This window comes from Meleagris gallopavo, chromosome 14, assembly GCF_905368555.1.
Source record: "Meleagris gallopavo chromosome 14, MGAL_WU_HG_1.1, whole genome shotgun sequence".
In the NCBI taxonomy this organism is placed as follows: Eukaryota; Metazoa; Chordata; class Aves; order Galliformes; family Phasianidae; genus Meleagris; species Meleagris gallopavo.
The window spans coordinates 11953788-11966246 of record NC_139417.1 but is presented as its reverse complement, the minus strand read 5'-3'; the positions used below and the strand labels follow the sequence as shown (position 1 = coordinate 11966246).

The 12459-nt window shown below is 43.6% G+C and overlaps 1 long non-coding RNA gene across 1 annotated transcript in view; it reads right to left on the bottom strand.

Annotated features, from left to right (window-relative positions):
* Window positions 1-12459, bottom strand: part of LOC116217177 (uncharacterized) — a 130353-nt gene that overhangs the window by 70723 nt on the left and 47171 nt on the right. Inside the window, exon 5 of the long non-coding RNA XR_014886304.1 lies at window positions 1323-1440. This is a non-coding gene — a long non-coding RNA (uncharacterized LOC116217177). The remainder of the gene's footprint in view (window positions 1-1322; window positions 1441-12459) is intronic.

The following is a 12459-nucleotide window of genomic DNA, read 5'->3' as shown; positions in this document are numbered from 1 at the left end:
AAGTGTTTTTTCAGAGCATACTCAATGATTCAAATTAAAAAAAAAAAAAAAAAAAAAAAAAAAGGACTTGCATTTCATTCCCTGTTTCTGATGCTCTGTTTTATTCCTGCATTTCTATGAGCTCAGCCAGTAAGAAATACAGAAACTTATTTCCTGGCTTTGTTTTCATTTTAGGATAGCGTTACTCCATTCTCTTTGGGGTCCTTCACTATCAGCACAAAGCAGTAACAACTGGACTACAAGTGCTTCAGGGCAACATTCATTTATGTAGGAAGTCTCCATGCTGAAAATAAAGAAAAAAAAATCATTTATGGAGATGTTTTTTTTTTAACCCACTGACTAGCAGAGGCTGAGTACAATATCTGAACAGCGGGACTTGGTTCCTTAACCTGAATGCTCACAGATGCTTTCAAACCCAAAAGTGATTAAGTGAACTCTATGCATCCAGGATGCATAGTAAAGCAGCAACATTAACACTTCTCCCTAGCACTGAGCATTATATTGATGGAATGACTCCTTGATCAGGAGCCATCTCTGCTGTTTCCATGGGCAAGAGTCAAAAAGAATACTGAGTACAAAAAAAAAAAAAAAAGTACAAAACTGGCTATCAACATGGGAGAAGTTTCAACCAACAGCAGGTTGATGGATTTCAGATCTGATAAGGAGAATGGGGGAAGGACAGCTTGGAGGGGAAGCAAAGATCGAGATTGCAAGGAAAGAAGGGCAGCAGGGGAGTGAGTTATAAGGTGTTTGTGCTCGTGACTGCAACAGGAGCAGTGAGAAGTCAGTCAGACAGCTGTGATCCTATACTGGTGGTCTGAAGAATGATGCACTTGGGGCCAAGGCACCCTAAGGACTGGGAGCACACGGACAGAGGATGGTGCCTGTCCCCAGCACTGGGAGCAACCACAGCCCTTGTGCCTTTGGGATAGGCCAGGCAGCATAGAAATAGTGTGCTTTCCTCAGAACAAATTCAAAACTGAAATGTGTCCCCCTGGTCTGCTGATCTCCTGGCTTCGGGTCTCTCTCCTCTCCACCATGAACTCACCCCAAGGAGAACAAACCGCAGCTTTTAAAAGTGAAACACAACTGGTGCTACCCAGCCCTGGAGCTGCCAGCAGAAGATAAGAGCCTGAAGAGGAGGCAGGAAGATGGGCAGCCTTTCAGATTTCCAGAAGGTCAGAGCAGGGGCGGAGGGAGGCTGGCATCCTGGCAGGGGCACAAGCTCTGCTCCTCTGCTGCCACTCCCGCAGCAAACCGCAGCCAAATCCCTTCGGCTGTCAAACGTGCACTATGCTATTGTTAATGATGCTATTACTTACCATATGTTTAGCAGTATGGCTGGCTTGATTCAGCTTATTCAAATGCAGGATTGAACATTTCAGTGTAGCACGAAGCCCTGGGCTCAGGGGGCTTTTGAACTGAGGGAGAAAGCAAAAGCTATTGCAGAGGAGGGAAAATGTTAGTTACTTAACAAGGTCAGTAGCATAAATTCTTATTTTGTTTACTTCAGAGAGCACAGAAGCCAGTGTTTACACCCTGCTTCTGTTAATTACTTTCAGAGTAGGCTGCAGAATCATTTGCTTTCCTACCTAAAATTGTACTTTATGCTACTAAGAAGGGCTTCCAGCCATTTCACTGAGGAATGACTGCACTCTGTGGAGAGATAAACAGATTCCTTTATATTGCCATAGATGGGGTCGAGCTGTAACATTCAGAGCCAGTGCTTGCAGGGCCTGAAACATTGGTTCAGCCACTTGAAAAGGTGAAGGTTATTTTTAAAATTTAGATTCAAGTTCAGCTTTCAAATTTGGCCAAAGATTTGGGTTATCCAGGGAGAACTTGTTACGAGCTGGCTTGCTTCAGTTTCTCTCCTAATCGTACATGCTGAAAACCTGTAGCTTCATTTCAATTCCATATAAACTTACAATCCAAATGCTTAAAAAAAGCAAGTCCTGGTAAATGGTGAAAGTAGCACAGTGTCCCAAAAAACCCTGTAAATAAAGTTGTACTAAAAATCATGCTTGTTTAAAAGATAAATAAATCCAAGAATTGTGTTTCTGTTAGATTTGCTGCAGTGAAATGTGTTAAGACCACCTATTTAGCTCACATGATATCCCCACTCTATTCTTGTCCAACACCATCAATTTAATTCCCCAGACCCCCCCATTAGCAGAACTTGCTCCGGTAACCACATAACTCCCAGCTTGGACTATGTGGCAGATGTGGCTGCATTTGCAGAAGAACACAACACTTTTATTTTTTTTTTCCTGCCAGTGTATTATTCTGGCTCTTCCTCGATGTATTCAAGCATAGCTCTAAATCTATAACTGGTCCAATTTCTTGTTTATATTCTGGCAGGTCTACTGACAAGAGTTGACAGAGAGGAAACATCTTCATAAACTTATCTTAAAAACACCATGTTACTGGGTGTCCTTAATGAAACCAGTAACACATAGGGCCTGTATAACAGCAGATGATGCCAGCTGATTTGCAGTTTGTCTGAACTATGTAATGAAGAGAAAAGCAAACAGAAGAACTGCGGAAAGGCAACTGTAAGCTAATCACTTTCCAAAGCAGCAAGAAACCTTCAAAGATCTTTCCAGCTATTTAAGATCAAATATGATTCAAGTAAGATATTAACTCATCTCAGAATAAACTGTACTAGTTCAACCCCCATGAACGCCTTTGCTACCCATGGTTTCCAAGAAACAGGCATGGCAGTAATTAGTGGGACATGAAAATCAATTATGATGACTCAAAAGACAGTCTGTGAGTGTGGAGGCAACAATGCTGAGAATAACAAGGGTACACTCCACATTCAGAACAAGACAAACTCTTCCTTTGACCAGTAACACACTTGTGTGACACCATCCTTTCAAACCAAGCAAGACGTAGCCAAACACTCAAGTGTTATCGAGCAGCAATCCAAAACAATTCCAACTAAATGTCCAGGAACATCACATTCAACCACACAGTAGATGACAGGGAAGTAGTTCATATCTTATTTCAGTGGATCTTCACAACAGAAAGCTCATCAGCTTCCTCAGGGAATAAAAGGTGCTTTAGCACAGAAGAGTAGCCATCGAGAAAATGTGCAGCAAGAACTCTGAACAAAGCAGCAAGTCTTTTTGCAAACACCACCACATGCTGTCTGTAGATAGGGCTGTAATCTATCCAGAGCATCGCTAGCCTGAGAGGCTTCTATTTCACAAGAGCCCATGCACAGGCAGTCCTGAGAGGCCCCTAATCAATGGATAACACAGGGATGGTTCCTGTAGTACAAGATCTTGGCTGAAACAGAAAATATGCCTTTTTCAGAGCGCTGCAAAGTTGAGGTGCTTTGTAGCACACAGAAAGCAATCAGTAAGTAACTGGATGTCTTTATCACTGTGAGCCAATACAGCACAATCATTTGCAAACAGCCCATCAGAACGTGCCTTCGTTACTTTTACCTTTGCTGCAGATGTGGGGCCAGAAGCACGATGCCAAATAATGGAGAAGCTAATCCTCCACCCACCTGTAATTGTACTTATAGCAGCAAAATGTTCCCAAGGGGACCGTGGGAGGACCTGAAAGCCTGTTTCAGTGCCCCAGCACCACAGAAAACTATTGATTACAGAGACCAGGGAGAAAGCAATACTCCCCAAAATATATTTTAATGGACATTTCCTTTGGGTCAAGATTTTAGGACCCAGTTTAGAGAGGTAAAAGGCAAGAGGAAGGAGCAGGAACAGATGCAAAAGGATTTGGGACCAAAATAAATAAATAAACCAAGAAACCGAAGCCAAAAAAAAAAAAAAAAAAAAAAAAAAACACAAAAAATCCACAAAAGGGGAAAAAAAATAAACGTTTCAGACCTTAAAGTAGTAACTTAATAGTAGCAGGCTGTTCTTTAGGAAAAATACTGCTTTGATCTCTCCTAGCTCTGCCTATGGGTGCGCTATCCCAAGCATTTCAAAGAAACCTCTTATCATTGTGTACCTGCCTTGGAGAAATCATACCACCGAAGGAACAAAAAGGTTGATTGTTATTTTAATTGAATTTGCTTTCAATTTATTTTCAAGCTGTCTGGGGGAAACCTTTTACACGTGCATTGTTTGATTTGTTTTTAACTTCAGTTCCATTATCTTAATAATGAAGCTTTTAAGGCATTTAAAGGAGCCCGTTTGTCAAAAAAGTTACTCACATTGATCAGATCAATACCTACGAAAGTGCCTGAAAGCAGGAAATAAACATGGATTTAAAAAAAGCCGGTGTGATTTTACAGAAAGTGGGTTTTGTGGTGACCTCAGCAGCTCAGCATGATTCACAGACGTGATCTCTGCCAACACACACATCCGTGAGCTAATGTGCCAGGGGATTACTCTCCAGCCACCGCTAATGCGGGCTGCCCGCATGCGGTCTCCATTTCAAAGGTGCCGAATGCTTCCAGCTCCCCCTGCTCCCAGTGCTAAGCTCTGGAACAAACCCTGACAGAAGGACTCCTTCAGTAAGATTAACAGTAAATCCAGGATTAGTGCTACAAGAGGTTAATTAGTTTTCCAGGTAGTTAGCTAATAGTTCTTTTCAATTTTATAACAAGCAAGCAGTGCATGAGCTGTGGAGCTGCAGGTGAGGACACTCTGCTGGAAGGGCTGTTGGGCAGTCCTGAACTGCAACACCTCCTCATTGAATCATTAAGATTGGAAAAGCCCTCAAGGGTCATCTAGTCCAACCATCCACCTACCACCAATGTTGCCTGCTAACCCATGTCCCTAAGTACCACTACACAAACCTACGCATTTCTGTAACGCCTCCAGGGACGGTGACTCCACCACTACCTGGGCAGCCTGTGCCAGTGCCCAATCGCTTTCCCGGAGAAGAATTCTTTCCCAATTTCCATCCTCCTCCCATGCCATCCCATTATGCTGCCTTGAAAGCCTTACAGGATGCTTGCACCCCTGCTCCAGACAGAAGCAAGCAATGGCTGCCCTGTGTACTTACCCCCTGCAATGCATGCTCTTCTGCTCCTAGAACACACCAAATTAGGCAGAAAGCACTACTGCAGAAGAAACAGAGGGCTTTTTCTGTTTCTTAGGAATGCGCTTTTGTGTTGAGATAAAAGGGGTTTAAAGCTGAACTTTCCACTCGACAGCTTTCTTCTCTAAGTGATACATGCTTTGTTTCTTAAAGATGCTCAGAGTCTTTTAACACTTAAAACAGTTTTTGCTTAATAATAAAAAAAAAAGTCTCAGCTAATCATTCAGTGACGATTGTCTTGATGCAGTCATAGCTTGGTTGCATCCAAGTTTGCCTGTGCTGCAACAGCAGCAACTTAGGCCCAGCTCTCGCATACTTTTTGCATTTATGAATGAAACTCATTATATCATTTCCATGGTAGCAAAACAGCTGGGCAGCATTAGACAGACAGGCCTAATTTTATCTTATTTATTTCACTAGAGATCTATTAATTTTTCTGAACAAGAAATTTCTTGAAAAACAGAAATGAAAGAACCGAAATGACTCGTAATGAGTGGTTTCTGTCATCCCTTCCCCTTCCTCTAGCCCCAAAAAGGAAACAAACTGTCAACACCATTAATTTTTAAATGCCATTCTGAAATTAAATATTGAGCTGGGTTTTCAAAAGACAGGACAGTTTTAAAAATTAAAGAAGCAAGAATAAGTACTGAGTATGGAGTATTTCTTTTTGGCCACTAAACCACCACTGTTCATCCTACCCAGCCAATTCTTTGTTTCTAGTACTGATCTAGAACATCCACACCTGCTCACTCTGTCTTCACCCCAGTGGAAAACCAGAAGTTTTTTGATAATCCTCAGAGGAATCTAACAGAGGATCCTTAGGGAAGGGCATGTCATCAGTCACGTGTTTGTTCTGCACAGAGTTCCAATCTTAGATCTCTGTACCAAGTCCCATATTAGCTCCAAGGAGGTCTTACGGCTGTGGAGTTCACCAGACAACCCTTACAGGTAGGCATAAGAGCAGAAATGCTGATCTAGATGCCCTGGGCCAAATTAAAAACCAGGGCACAGCAACGGGAAACTTCACTTGACAGCACTGGGAATCTCTCCAAGCTGCAATAGTGTTGTATGGTCAACGCCTGGGCACAACTTCTTAGTATACTATCACAGAATCATATCATAGAATCAATTAAGGTTGGAAAGGACCACTAAGATCATCTGTCCAACCATCAACCCATCCCCACCACACTCAGTATCCAGTGCGACAGGATGAAAGCTAGCATGGAGTAGCAGCTCCAGCTCCATGTGCAGCAGCTTTATTCATACATCCTGATTACAGAACTGAAGCTGAGCTCTGTGTTCTCAGATTGCTACATCTTTACCTGTATCAAGGAGTTCTTAAATATTCAGGCAGTCCCACTGAGAGAAATAAAAGCCTCAAGTAGAATTAGATATGCAGGAAGGCTGGTATCTGTGTTCTTCCACCTGGAAGCCCATCTTTGCTGCCTTTCTCCACCCCCACTTAGCAGCCAGCAGAGTAGCTTGGTTATTACCACCTCCCTCATCCCGCAGTATGTGCACAGGACATGGCCATGGGTCCCCACTGTGGGCCGAGAGCAGCACATCTGCATACCAACCATCTCAACCATCACTGCTCTCCCACTTCTGCTTTAATTTCTGTTTCCTGCCATTCGCAGCAGTGAACAATGATGCATTACGATTTCCAGGTGCCTAAGGCTCGGAGAGCTTTCCTAGATATAATCAGCAGAAAATAAGGATTTTGCATTGAAAGCCAATGCCAACATCCCTGCAGTGATAACCATCCCTGTATAATTAAAATGAACATTACATGAAATGCCATCTCTAAGCAGCATATTTTAGATAAAATAATAATAATAAAAAAAACATTTCCCAGATCAAAAGAAGAGAATTATAATTGGGAAAGGGTGGAGGTGGGGGAGGACAGTGTGACAGCCCAAGAAGTATTGCTATTATTATGAGGCAAAGTTTGCTAAAATGCCAACTGCTCGCCCACAGTGGAAGGAAGCACCAGTTTACTTGTTAATCGCCTTAATTAATTAACTGGCATTGTCCTGGATTTCCTGAAGCTGGGTTTACTGGGGGAATCAATTTTAAAGAGCTTCCAGAAAGAAAATTTAAATTTCTGCTTAAAGACTTTACAGATTAGCAAACAAGAGCCCACATCCAAACCATTTGGACAAAACCACAGCCGTGATCTATGGAAGCACAGTCCTTTTTCCCATGGAGTCTGTTGTGATCAGCTGTATTGACCTAATGAACAGCACAAACTTCCCTGAATTAATCCCTCTTGTAACTACAGCAGCTCATCTAGCAAAGCAAAGCAAAGCAAAGCAAAGCAAAGCAAAGCATGCTTCTCAAGCTTGGGACATAGTTGCTCCCAATGCCAAAACTGGGGCAGCAGCATCCTTCTGATAGCTACGTCAATACACGCAATATGCTGCACTATCCCTTCACGTCATGTCAGACTTCTCCCATCTCATGGATTACCCAAACTGTGCTCCAAGTCCTCCTTTAATCATTGCTTCCAGGGTCAGCAATTCCCACTCTGTGAGCTCCATTACTGATTTCTGCGTGGCCATAGTAAAACAGATCTTAAAGTGAAGATATCCGTTACACAAAACAGTAACTACAAACGCACACACATACACATCGCACCGAGTGACAGTCTAGAGCAATTGCAGGCACGGGTTGATGGTTAGACTGGATGATCTTACTGATCTTTCCAACCTTAACAATCCTATGAATCTATGGTTCTCACATCTTAAAATCTAGCATTTTGTTTCCCCAGTTCATCAGGATCCTTTCTTTCTCGGAGTTCTGCAGAAAGCTGCAGTGCATGATGGTACTCACCTTACTTTGTCCACTCTGTCTGGCATCTTCAGTGCCCTTAGTGATCAAGGGGGCTCTTAAGGTTCCTTTCACATTCACTGCCATAGATACCTATTTTTGAACAACACTATGAAGTGCACATTTCCTTCCAATGACTGCAGGAGAAGCTGCAAGTGTCCAAACACAGCTACATCAGGTTAGATGAGTCTAAATGATACACTGCATACAAATACAGTATAACGTGTATGCCCTTATTAAAGTGCTCCAGCAGCAAAACACCACCACATAAATATGGAAGTGCATACTTTGAATTATGGATTTTAAGAGCTAATTTTGATGCCTGATTCTGCTCTTACATGTGTGCAACAAGACAAGAGGGAGTAAGAGGCTCTCCTAGCTCTCTGCAATGAATAGCTTGATGGAATCAGCTCCTTCCAAAACAAGGCACACATATGGTCATTCCGTTCTACAGCGTGGTCAGCACCACAAAATGAGAGTAGAAGATGAATATCAACATTTCATCCCCTTTCTGCCAAGGAGGGAGGAGAAGGTCACAGCTACACTTTCCTTCTGTACTTTACAAAATGTCTCTTTTGAGAATGGAAAAGTTTTCCCCCAGAAAACTAAAGCCTGTGGAAGAAAGACTCAGCAAATGCACAAAAAGGACAAGACTGAAGAGATGGAAATAGGAAAATTCGTGATTTCATAGATGTGGGAAACTTGGTAACCTCTCCCAGTGTGTGGCAACACAGTTGGCTCCCACCCTGTCTCTACTCTGAGACAGGTCCGTATTTTGGGAGGGGGACAAGGAAGGTGAAGCCTTTCTTTACCATTAGAAGTCCCTCTATTCATTACCAAACTATTCAGTCAGGTGATATTCGAACAATCCTGTGCAGCAGGTGAAATAGCACCGGACATCAGCAGAGCTCTCTAGAGTTATGGGGCTTTGCCCTACCTCATCTCCACCATCACCAGATCTTGCCTGATGGTTTGTACTTTCCTGTGCAAAAATACTGTAGCACTGACACAGAGGCATGGATAAGTCATGTCCTGGCCCACTGCCCAGCCTAGTGTTTGGTTTGGCTCCAGCAGTTCAGCTGACACACACATCTTTCTTCAATTTTCCTTTGGCAGCTCCTCCATTTCTCCAGCATCCCTCCTCCCACTGCCTCCTCCCCCCGACCCCCACTCCCCATCATTTATCCCACTGCATACACATACCCATTCACCAAAGGGCTTCACGAGGTGCCCCACTTTGGACACACAGACCCCTAGCCAGGCTGCATTCTATGCAAGTTATCAAACCAAAAATCAGTGGGGCTATCAAGCAGGACAGACTAAATCTGACTCAGTCCACAGAAGAAAGTAGAGGATGATGTAGTCATGTCACATTCAGCTTTTTTATGTAGACATGTACTGCCTCCTGTAGCAATGACCCAGCCCATTAGACCCACTCAGCCTTTCTTTCACCTTTCTAGCCACCAGTCATTGATAATCTGTGCCATTAATCCTGCCTGTCAGTAACGCTGCAGCACATACCTGCACATCGCAATAGAGCGGCTGAATATACTGCGTGAGAGCAAGAATCTTCCTAATGGATTTCTGCAGCAAGAGTGGTAAATGGGGGTGTTCCCAGCTGCATATATCCTAGTGAGAGGTAATGAACAGCACTCCCAGAGCATTTTGCTAATAACCTCAAATAGAGTGAAGAGTTCAGCTGGGAGGGGTGATTTTTTTCTTTTTTCTTTTTTCTTTTTTTTTTTTCTTTTTTTCGGTAAAAGTTTGATGAGCTTTCAGAATCCAATATTTCAGAGCTTGCTCGTTGCTAATTAAGGGTTAGTACACTAAATTAGCAGTAAATTAACTTTCATTTCTCTGCTAGTACACTAGAGCTGCAGGAAATTACCCAAATTATTCAGGTAGTGACATTCATCACTGGGTGGAATGACTGTAGCTTAAACAAGATTTAGTGCTACTCTGTAGCTAATACTCACAGCTGCAGCAGCAAGAGGCAGGCACTCTCATTCACAGTAGTTTTGACAGTGTAGGTGCCTAAGTAGGGCACCTGAGCTGTTCATCTGAGCTGCTGATTATTGAGACAACAGGACAGGACAGACGTTGCATTGCTGAGAGAACGCTGCATGCTTGGGGTGCTAATGGAGAGGCACCTGGCTGCAAGTGACTGAGTGACGCCATAAAATGAAAATACCACCCCAAAAATATCTCTGCGCATTTGCTGGAGATAATTGATGCTGGTGCAGCATCACTCCAAACCAGTCGTAAAGCTCCATCTGTAGCTGCAGCTCTGCAGACAGTTCATAATTATGTTTAATATTACAATCCCCTATTTCCAGGGAGGCTTTGAGGATCTCTGTTCATTTGTCTAAGTGATGAGCATTTTATCCAAGACTTAGGAGCTTACCTTCCTCCTTGGGGAATGAATGGCTCCGGAGCTGCTGAATGCCTTCAGAGTTCTCCTCAGCTGCCTTTCAGGTACACTGAACCATAACAGCTCAAGGAACCTACTTCCAGAGAAGCTTCTGATGGTCAGTGAGAGATGGTGGACACCTTACCACAGCCACATCCCCTCACTGACCTTCCCCAATCTGCCTATCCTTCATGGACACAAGCCCATGAGTTCCCTGACCAAGTGGTACCTAGAGGATTTGTACCATCACCATACACCCTGCTCCATTCCACAGTCCTGCTTCCTTCACCAGCCTTCCATCTGTAGCACATTCCTTGTAAGAACTCAAGCGAACATGCACCATTTAGGACGAAGATGATGGCAAGAAAGTGAGAAGATGTAGACACTGAAAACAAAGTGCTAATGCTTTCCAATTCACAAAGGCTGCATATCAATAAGCAAAAGGCTTTGATATGCGAGAAGAAACCCTTCAAGATGCCATTTTGCCCTTGACTATTAAGAACACAATCAGTTTATAGAAGGCATGTGGCTGAATAGACACAGCCATGCAAACATCAGGACATACCTCATTTGATCACAACGAAGCTCATGTGCTGTCTGAAGCTTTGTGCAAAATGGCAGCAGGAGTCTTTAAACGCTATTTTTGATTTCTCCAGCACTCAGACTGGAGGGAATGAGATTTCCCCCCTGCAAATGAAGTCCAAATCTGAAGCAGGCACTTTTTTTTTTTTTAAGTTCACAAATGGGGATTTCAGATGCCACCGCTATTAATTTTCACTCTTCTGGCTCTGTTCCTTGTCTGCTGCTGGCAATCACTGTGGGATCAAGAATGATTCTCAAAACAGGAGGAACAGACAGTTGTCTAGTTGTGCTTTTTACATTCTCTCACACACAGCTCTGAGCAGGGATGAGAATGCATATCTTAATTAACTGCGGCCCTCCACAAACAGCCTGGGGGCAGGTTTTCATAGATATTGGCTTCTGACTGGACAACTGGCAAGCAGACTTTTACTGCCTGGAAACAAAGGCACTGCAAAAAGCCAGTAAGTTAAATCAATGTTCTATTAATTCATTTTTAAAGTCTCATAGGAACATAGCGCTCTTTGTCCAAAAATGTTCCAGAGTTTTAACAGCTGCACTGCTAGCACGTTGAGCAGAGAACAGGCTTCTCAGGTGTCCCAGTGGGCAGGAACAGTGCTTTCTTCCATGTAATATCTATCAGACATTGCAAAAAGCTGCTATCAGCCCACCTTTGTCAGCCAGCTTGCCCTTAAGATGAAGAACCATCAGCTTGCTGTCCTGCGGAGGAGCTGCTAACATGAAAGAAGCAAATCTCTTGCTTCCTGGAAAAGAAGAATAGTTTGCATCTTTCCCTTCCTTACTCCTCAAGGAACAGACTCCTGCACGTGTGCTGAGCAGTGCCATAGCATCATCTCCCCTGTCACCACTAAGCAGCCGTTCCTGAGGTGCTGTAAGAAAGGAGCCTATTTACTGCTCCTTTGAACCTGAAATGAAGAATGAGTTCTGCACAATGCTCTCAAGGAGCTGCCTGCAGACATGAAGGCTGCTCTTCTGCCTTCTCCTTGATCTGCCAGGTGACACGGAGAGGGCAGCAAGGTAACTGAGGCACCCTACATCTCCTGCGTCCTTGGGCAACTAGTAGCAGAAGATCGGCTATAAGAAGGAAAGGGACAGACTTTTCAGCAGTGACAGGACAAGGAAAAATGGTTTCAAACTAAAATGCGAAATTTAGACTGGATACAAGGAGAAGTATCTTACAGTAAGAGCAATGAGGCACTGGCATAGGCTGCCCAGAGAGGTGGTGGAGGCCCCGTCCATGGAGATATCCAAGGTCAGGCTGGATGGGCTCTAAGCACCTGAAGGAGCTGTAGGTGTCCCTGTTCATTGCAGGGTAATTGGACTAGATGGTCTTTAAGGGCCCCTTCCAACTCTAATCATTCTGTGATTTTCCTCAGTAGCTTGCACAGTCTGTGTGTAGGACCAGAAGATCAGAAACCCCATTTTGCAGAGGACTGAGGCTGTTGTCACATCTTCTATAAGCTCACCCAGGAGGGATGCACAGAGCCAAGAACAGACCACAGGATTCTGACGTGCCAAGTTACCAGCTCTCTATTAGGTTAAACTGTCCGACAAGCGCAGTGTCTCAGAGCACAGTTTTTGGGCACAGAACAGGAACT